The sequence below is a fragment of the Oratosquilla oratoria genome, chromosome 6 (genome assembly GCF_046742065.1).
Source record: "Oratosquilla oratoria isolate Oo_2021 chromosome 6, ASM4674206v1, whole genome shotgun sequence".
In the NCBI taxonomy this organism is placed as follows: Eukaryota; Metazoa; Arthropoda; class Malacostraca; order Stomatopoda; family Squillidae; genus Oratosquilla; species Oratosquilla oratoria.
In genome coordinates, this window is record NC_134782.1 from 15288360 (window position 1) to 15297494 (window position 9135).

Sequence of the window (9135 nt, forward strand, 5' to 3'; positions counted from 1 at the left end):
GGGGATGAAATGGGTGGGAGTGGATTTATGCCTTTGACTTTGGCTACCTCCCTTGTAAAGGGGGAAAAGCAGTTGGTATATGTATGTATCATTATTATTTTTTTTTTTCCTTTACTTTTTTCATGTCAAAAGGGACCCTTGGTATAAGGGGAATGTCTGTTGAGCAGAGAGGAGAGAGAGCAAGAAATAAGTGAATGGAGAATGGTTGCAAAAGAATGAGAAAATGTTGTAGCCTGAAGGGATATCTTTTTGTATGCTCTATCAATTCATGAGTGAATGAAGGAGGAGGGTTGCTATGTGTTGCAAGTGGTGGGGGTAAACCTGTTTTGGCTATTGGGCCATGCTATGGAGATCCTGTGGTGTTGCATTGCTTCTGACCCAAGCCATGGGACAGAGTTGACCCTTCATCTACAAGGAGCTAAGACAGAAGGGACAAGAAATGGGTGCTGGATAGATGAAGCAGTATTTCTGTACTTGTGGACAACTGTGCACTGCTTTCATGCATTATCTCATATTCCATATGTTGGTGTTGTTGGTTAAAAGTATTTATAGTTTGGGTAATAGTCCTGTTTTTTTTTTGTTTTTGTTTTTTTTCTTTTCTTTTCTTTTCTTTTCTTTTAGGAAGTTGTGGAGTATTGATAGAATTATTGGTGTACACCACACCAGTCTCTACTCATAAAGTGCCAACAAACTATTCCCTCCAAACAACTGAAGTAAATATCCCCCATCCACAATACCCATCAGAGCACTTGCAATACTGGAGGTAGAAGCAGAAACTTACTCTACCCCAGTGCCAACTACACCCACCAACACGAGACTCTAACACATACACCAACATCTGACCTTATGTAAGCCTCCTAGGCACTTACAGGCTCCCCACCCCTAACATCCTTAGTGGACCCTTTTCATGAAAAAAGTATATATATATATATATATATATATATATATTATATATATATATATATATATACAGTATATATCATACATAATGAAAACGAATTACTTACTGACTGACACAACACTCTTACAAATCATAACACTAACAGCACTTCTATGAATTCTAAAAATCTCACCATCTACATCATGACCAGTCCTCTATTGGAAGCCAGACTGCATTTCAGCCCATTAGCTTTCAAAGGCATCCAGCCCCATAAAACTTTATACGAGTTAAGTCCACAGAATAATGCACCAACTACACTGAAATTCCTTGTAAAGGTATACATCAACAATCACCTCCTAAGCCCTTATTTCCAAAATATGGAAAAAGTAATGAAAAAAGTGTCCCTTATATACCTTCATACCCCCTCTCACCATGATCTCTAAATCAGTGATCAAAACATAATGTGTCACCATGTGGTTGAAACGAGCAAGAGCATTATCCCTATTATCTAGCCACACAAACCACAGACCCATATTCATATTTCAAAAGACTGCCCTTACATCACAGCAACTACCAGACTTTACACTCTAACCAGGAAAAGACAAAATTTCCTCCCAAGTAACTACCACCCAGTCATTCTTGCAAACTGCCTATGCAAGTTCTTGGGGAAAATTTTCACTCCAACTCTGATGGCAACTGGAACATAATTCTCTCTTCCCTTCAGAGTCCAATGGACTTTTGAACAGACTGCAGCTTTGTTAATGCAAATGGAAACAAATCACACTTCATCCACCAAACCAAACAACATGTCTGCTCTATTATTTCTACTTGGAAAAGCATATGGCACATGGAAATAATCCAGCACACCTCTTTTTTGCACCTAGACCTCAACCTTGCGGCAGTCCAGAACAGTTCACACATGAAACAAGTAGTGACCATATGAAGTAGGGTTACACTAGTCAACAAAGCTTGCAGTCCAACTTTTGCATTTGTTCATCCTATAAAAAGTGGTAACATGTAAGTCCAGCCTTACCGTGTTGAGAAATTCCCACCAATCATGTAAAAGGAACCACATCCTCTATCCAGAATGAGGAACTTTCATTGGCAGAGCCAATGCCTATGCCACTTTCTTAGATAATTTATCCCAAATAACTTTGAATGATTCGCAATCTCTCTCAAATGCATTTTTGACAACTTTTGCATATCTTATACACACATGCGTTGCTCCTTTCTTCTCTACTATAATTAGGTAAACACACACACACATTATTAAGTACTAGGCAGAAGATGTTTGTCATCTATAGAAAATGGTAATTGAAAGAGAAAGAGATTATGTAATAAAATAAGTCCTTGTTATACAGTACATATGTGTCCTGAAAACCTTACTGGAAATTGAAATTACTGTATACCGAGCCCATTATAACATGCAATAATAGGATATGGCAGACGTACCTCCTCCCTGCTCTTTCTTCTTCAAAATATCTAGTGGACACCGTATCTGTGAATTTTACTTACCGTAAATAGAATCGAGGGTAGTAATTACTAGATACCATAACTGAATTTACCGGATAAAGAATTGCCATATAAGGAGGACTCACTGTAATTATTTCATAATATAGCCGGGATGCCTCATGTCCTTTCGAAAGACCACACATTGAAAGGATGTGAAGAAATAGTTTTCCATATTGATGTATAAATATGTGGAACAGCTTAAAAGGTGATATAGCCCAGGCTCAAACAATACATGAATTCAAATCTAAATATGATAATTGGAAATCAAAGATATATATTAAGTTGGAACCATACATGAATTTGAGTTTAGGTATGTTAGAAATTTGGAGAATAGGAGAGACAACTCAACAAACTACTCCTTTTCTATATACTACATTTAAGTAAATATGCACATATAGATTATTGAGCACTAAGCAGAAGATATTTGTCTATAGAAAATGGTAATTGAAGGGCTGACTCAGTGAGAGAGATTATATTGTCATTATTTCTTAATATATTTTGAATGCCTCACATCCCAAAGCGCTTCTTGTAGTCTATCTTCTCTATTAAAGCATGGATAACTTCAGTATTCCACTCCATAATGGCAAAAAGTGTAGATAACCAAATGGTAATGAGAGTTTTTGTGCGTAAGAAAAATGACCAATGACATATAGCAGTATTCAAATGACTATTTGGTTATTGCTGCAATATACATTCAATTTTTTTTCAAGATAACTTTATATCATTAAATAATTTACCTCTTATTACTAAAAAAGTTGTATATATATTTTTTTAAATATGGTGTAAATATGGATACTATTAACATATATCTTCAGTTTCTTTTCCTAGGATCTCTTCTGAGATGTTGACTACAATGGTATTGTGTTGGGCATCCCTAGGCTTGGATTCCAACCCAAATCCTTCAATGTTGGATGAAATCCATCCCTATGCTCAGAATCCAACCCATCCATTGACTAGTGTAAGATTACAGTCACACTAGTCGACAAAAAGCTTGTAGTCCAACTTTTGCATTCACTCATTCTATAAGTGGTAACACGTCCAGCCTTACTGTGTAGAGAAGTTCCCACCAACCACGCAAAAGGAGCTACAGCAAGCCACACTTATCCAGAATGAGAAATCTCAATGGCAGAGCCAATGACTATGGCACTTTCCCGAATATTTTATCCCAAATAACTTTGAACAATCGCGATCTCTCTAAAATGCATATTTACACACACACAAAGATTATCGAGCGCGGTAGGTAGAGCACTGGACTGGGAAGTACGGTGGTGCTCGCAGTATCTAGTTCGAATCCTGCCCAAGGCCGAAATTATTTTGGTATCGCTGTGCTTCGGGTCGTTACTCTGACTCTCGTGGGTGGGGAGTTGGGTGTGTGTGTGTGTTTTAAAGGTCATAGCATTACCCATAGATAGGTCATACGAGCTCTGAGCTCTCTTCTGGGAGGGAAATTGCCGTCGATCACGAGTCCAACACGTGATCCAAAGACCAAGGTTAAGGTTAATACTAGGCCGAAGATATTTGTCATCTATAGAAAATGGTAATTAAAGAGCTGACTAGATGAGAGATTATATTTCTTAATACAGTTGGGATGCCTCGCATCCCAAAGCGCCTCTTGTAGTCGCATCTTCTCTACTGGAGCATGGATAACTTCAGTATTCTACGCCATCACGGCGAAATTTGTGGATATCAACCAAATGGTGAGACGAGTTTTCGTGCGTAAGAAAAATTACCGTTGACATACAGAGTATTCAAATGACTTTTATTATTGCCACAATTTAAATTCCATAAATTTTATTTTCTATTTCAAGTTAATTTCATTCTATTAAATAATTTATCTCTTATTACTGATTAAATTGTATATATATATATATATATATATATATATATACATATATATATATATATATATATATATATATATATATATATACATATAAATATGTAAATATGAATACTCTTAACTTGTATCTTCAGTTTCTTTCCCTCGAATCTCTTCCGGGGTATGGACTACAACGACATTGTGTTGGGCGTCCCTATGCTTGGATTCCAATTCGCAACTAGCGTTGGACGAAATCCATTCCAAAGCTCGAAATCCAATTCATCTGTTGACTAGTTTAACTGTGTCTTAATACCAACAATTAGGAGTAGCGTTGCCCAGAGATCGGGAGGGGAGGGCACACCTCGATCTCAGGTGGCGTCAAGGGAGAGGGTGTCCCCTCAAGAAGCTGAGGGTTGACTCGAAAGGGGAGAGAGTGAGCTGCCGCGACACCACTAACGCAGTGAATGGCGGGTCGAGACCTACTGTGCAGTAGGTGAAGAATGGCAGTATCTCTGCACAAGCAGGTAGGTAGTAGAGGGCCTGTTACACCGCGGTCTCACAAAATTTATAGCGTTCGTGATTGATTGTCCCCATATGTTACTAAGAATCGTCAGGTTTTTGGAGAACGTTGCTCACTTTCGTATTTCAATTTCAAACCCACGGCGCCCGCAACAGCAGCGTCAACAATCTACAGCCCATAGCGGCAACAATCCCAATTCTTAAGCTAAGATTCAAAGTACGTACAAAATAATAATGCTACATCCGCAAATTACCCAACAATAAAAGAGACCCCAGAAATACGTTTTCAGTGTTCTGTTACCAAACCAATCCATGACGTACTAAACAAATCACCAACGCGCAAGCAATGGCGCCTTCACATCCCCAACAAACACCTCGTCACCAATTACGTGAGCCAGTGTTTTCCTCCTCGTACAGACAGACGAATGGAGACTACCCTGCATAGGACCCGCTTCGTATAAGTATGTGGGTGGCAAGTCCTGCATGTAGGAAGAATGAGAGATGAATATTGCCACTTATGCGGGGTTGCGTACTGCAGCATCTACACCATCACCTCGGAGTCTGAACCACTGCACCTTATCGTATGGACTCGCTCAAAAGTTATGTAAGGATGTTAACGTGAAAAGCTATACTTATAATCTTTTAACATATGCTTTTCTCTTATTTATATTTATCCTTTATATTTTTCGATAACTTTTTGTTCATCTTTTACCCCATACCAGCAAATCCCCTCTTTGTTTTCTGTTATTTTTTTCTATAAGTTTTCTGATTTAAATACCATAATGTCTCTCTCCGCTCTATCCAGCTTTCTTAATCTATCCTCATATAGCGAATGGAACTCCTATGTTCAAAATGGTTGGGAGGCAAAACATTAAAAACATTAAAAAAAATGTAGAAACACGAGAGTTTAGACTTAGAACTTGATTGGCACCCTTTGTATCCTCTGTGTTTCGTACATTTCTTTTCAGGTGTGACCACACTTGTTGCATATTCCAGTCTGGGACGAATCAGGCTGTCAATCTCCTTCATCATGGCCTCTTCTGTGTAATGACATGCCAACATTATACTCTTCAGCAAATTATAAACATCTGTTATTTTCGTTTTGTGACTTTCTGGCGAGATCACCACTGGAATCCCTAAATCCCTTCTTTGACTTTACTAATTGCCGGAAAAAAAATCGTAGTGGAGAGTTGATGGTGGAGATGTGTCTAAAAAGAGAATTGATGATAGCAAATACAGTGTTTAGGAAGAAATTCATGCATAAATATACATGGGAGAAGGTGGTAGATATATAGTAGTAACCAAGAGAACAGTAAGAAGAGTGGATGTACATGTTCTAAGGGAAGAGAGTGGGGAAATATCGGATAATTTGTTTTGGTGGACAGTAAATTGAGGGTGAAGAAGGTAGGGAGGTGCTTAAAGTAAATTGCTTAAATGAGAAAGAAAAGTTGTGCAGGAGGAATGGAGATGGTTCAAGGAGTAAGTCACAAGGTCTAAATTTAGTTCGTGGAAAAAGGAGGACGGGAGGAAATAGAAGGAAGGGTAGTAAGTGGTGGGATGAGGAAGCAAAGAAGGTTGTAGAAGAGAAGCAGCGAGCATACACATATTGGTTACAAAATTGGACGAGAGAATCATATGAGAGGTACAAAGAAAAGAAAAGAGAAGAAAAACATAAGATAAAGGAGGCAAAGAGGAGAGCAGATGTGAAATGGGGTAAAAGTATGACAGAATTTTTTTTAAAGTAATAAAAAGATGTTTTGGAAAGAAATTAAGAGAGGAAGAGGAGGCAAATCAAGAAGAGAAGAAAAGCTAAAAGGTGCAGATGGAAAAATTATAATGGAAGAGACGGCAATAAGGGGAAGATGGGCAGAGTATTTTAGGGAGTTGCTAAATGTGAAGGAGGATAGGGGGAGAGGTAGCTGCAGAGGGTGGCGCTAAGAAAATGACCATGATGAGTGAGGAAAATAGAGGAGAAATAAGGAAAGATGAGGTGAAAGCAGTTGTTAAGATAATGAGAGCAGGTAAGGCACCTGGGATGGGTGGTGAATTTGTTTAATGTTTGTTCAAGAGAGGGTAGAATGCTGGAGGACTGGAGGAGTGCCTGTATAGTTCCACTTTACAAAGGAAAAGGGGACAAGTGTGAAAGTACAGTAGTAGTTTCAGAGGGATCAGTTTGTTAAGTGTAGTTGGGAAGGCTTATGGGAGGGTTTTGATTGAGATGATTAGGAGAGGAATAGAGGAAGTAATTGGTGAGGAACAGTGTGGGTTTAGGACAGATAGGGGTTATATGGAACAGATTTTTGTGGTAAGACAGATATATGAGAAAGTTTTAGGAAAAGGTAAGGATGTTTTTTGGGCCTTTATGGATTTGGAAAAGGATTATGACAGGGTAGACAGGAAGGCACTGCGGGAGGTATTGCAGATATATGGGATAGGAGGAAAGCTGTTAAGAGCAGTCCTGAATTTTCACGACAGAGCTTATGTTAGAATCAGAAATGGAGAGAGTGAGAAGTTTGAGATAAACGTGGGACTTTGTCAGGGATGTGTTATGTTACCTTGGCTGTTCAACTTTTACATGGATGGGGTGGTGCGAGAGGTAAATGTAAGGGTAATGGGTTGGGGGTTGGAGATGTTTTAAAGAAATGGAGAAAAGTGGGAGATAAACCAGTTGTTGTTTGCTGATGACACTGCGCTTGTGTCAGGATCAGAGGAGGGATTGAGGAAGTTAGCGACAGAGTTTGGGAAGGTGTGCGAAGGAAGTCGAAGATAAATGTGGGTAAAAGTAAGGTGATGAGATGTACAAGGGGAGAAAGTGGCAGCAGACTGGAAGTGAGTATTAAGGGAGAGAGACTGGAGGAAGTGGATAGTTTTAGATACTTGGGTTCGAATGTTGCGAGAAAGGGAGGAGTGGAGGTGTAGGTAGAATGTAGACTGAGAGAAACAGGTAAATACCTTGGGGGATTAAAAAGTGTAATGAGATATAGACATTTGGGAATGGATGCTAAGAGGAGATTGCATGGAGTGATTGTGCCGACAACACTGTAAGGGGAAGAAACATGGAACATAAGAGAGGAAGAGTTTCAATGTATTTGAGATGAGGTGCCTGAGAAGTATGATAGAGTGAGAAACGAGGATCTAGGGAGGAGAACGGGGATGGAAAGGGAGTTGGGAGATAGGGTTGATGAAAGAGTATTGGAATGGTTTGAGCACATGGAAAGAATGAGTGAAGAAGAATTAGTAAAAGAGGTGTGGAAGGCAGAGGTAGGAGTGAACATGAGTGGGCAACAAAGGATGAGATGGATGGATGGAGTAAAAGGAGCATTTGGAAACAAGGGAATGTCTGTTGAGGAAGGACGGGAGTAGATGGTGGTCACTGTAGAATGATTGTGTATGGATGATGTGATGCATGAAAGGGAGTGGGTAGGGGATGGGGAGTGAAGGAGTATGTGTGAAAAAATAATTTGACGCAACCCGAAGGGATATCTCCCCGTCTTCTCTTTTTCTGTATGAGAGGACGAAAAGGGGTGGGGGTGTCGCCGATTTAATGAAGTGGCCTTGCCGTGAATGTGCTGTGTCATGCGACACTATTTCTGACCCGGGGCGGTGGACAGGATGCAGGGATGACCCGTCATCCAAGAAGCGCCAAGATAAGAGTGAGGGAAGAGGGTAGAGGGGAGTGGAGTATGTGTGAATGGAATGGGTGGGAGTGGATTTTATGCATTTGTGTTTTGGCTACCTCCCTTGTAAAGGGAAAAAAGCCTTTGGTATGTATGTATGACTTTGCTAATTTATTTCCCATCTTATATATTCTCGTATTTTTTTTCTTTGGCTTACATTTCTTGCTTTTGAAATTCAATGTCCACTCCAGGCTTCACTCGTAACCAATATCTTATTCGTCCTGTAACATTGCAATTTTATTCTTTTCCACTTCTTTCGTGGCCTTTGCATCATCTGCAAAGTTTGCAGACTCATCTATTCCATTCGTCATAAAATTTGCGTTAAGGGGGAACATTATAGCCGTGTGTGTGAACGTACACATATGTATACATGTATGCATCATTTTAAGGGTGCATGCCAGTTTGTGGCTGTATCCGAATCCATGCGTCAGCTCCTATGATTCTGTTATCGGTGGTAAGCCACCCACCGTTGCCCACCGCAAACTTTTTTGCCGCGCTTTTGTCTAGCCACCTGATTGGACCGTCACCAAACAAGCATTTCACACTAAATACCGTGTATTCAGTTCCTGAACTCAGAAGCAAGGGCCTTATATATATATAATTTCACGAAGAACATCTCCGCTAATTCTTATATACTTATGAAGTTATTGGTATTATGTTAGCTTTTATGCTAGAGTGAGGTACATGTTAGATTTTTCCTGGTGAATTAAAATGTTGGGTGATACAAA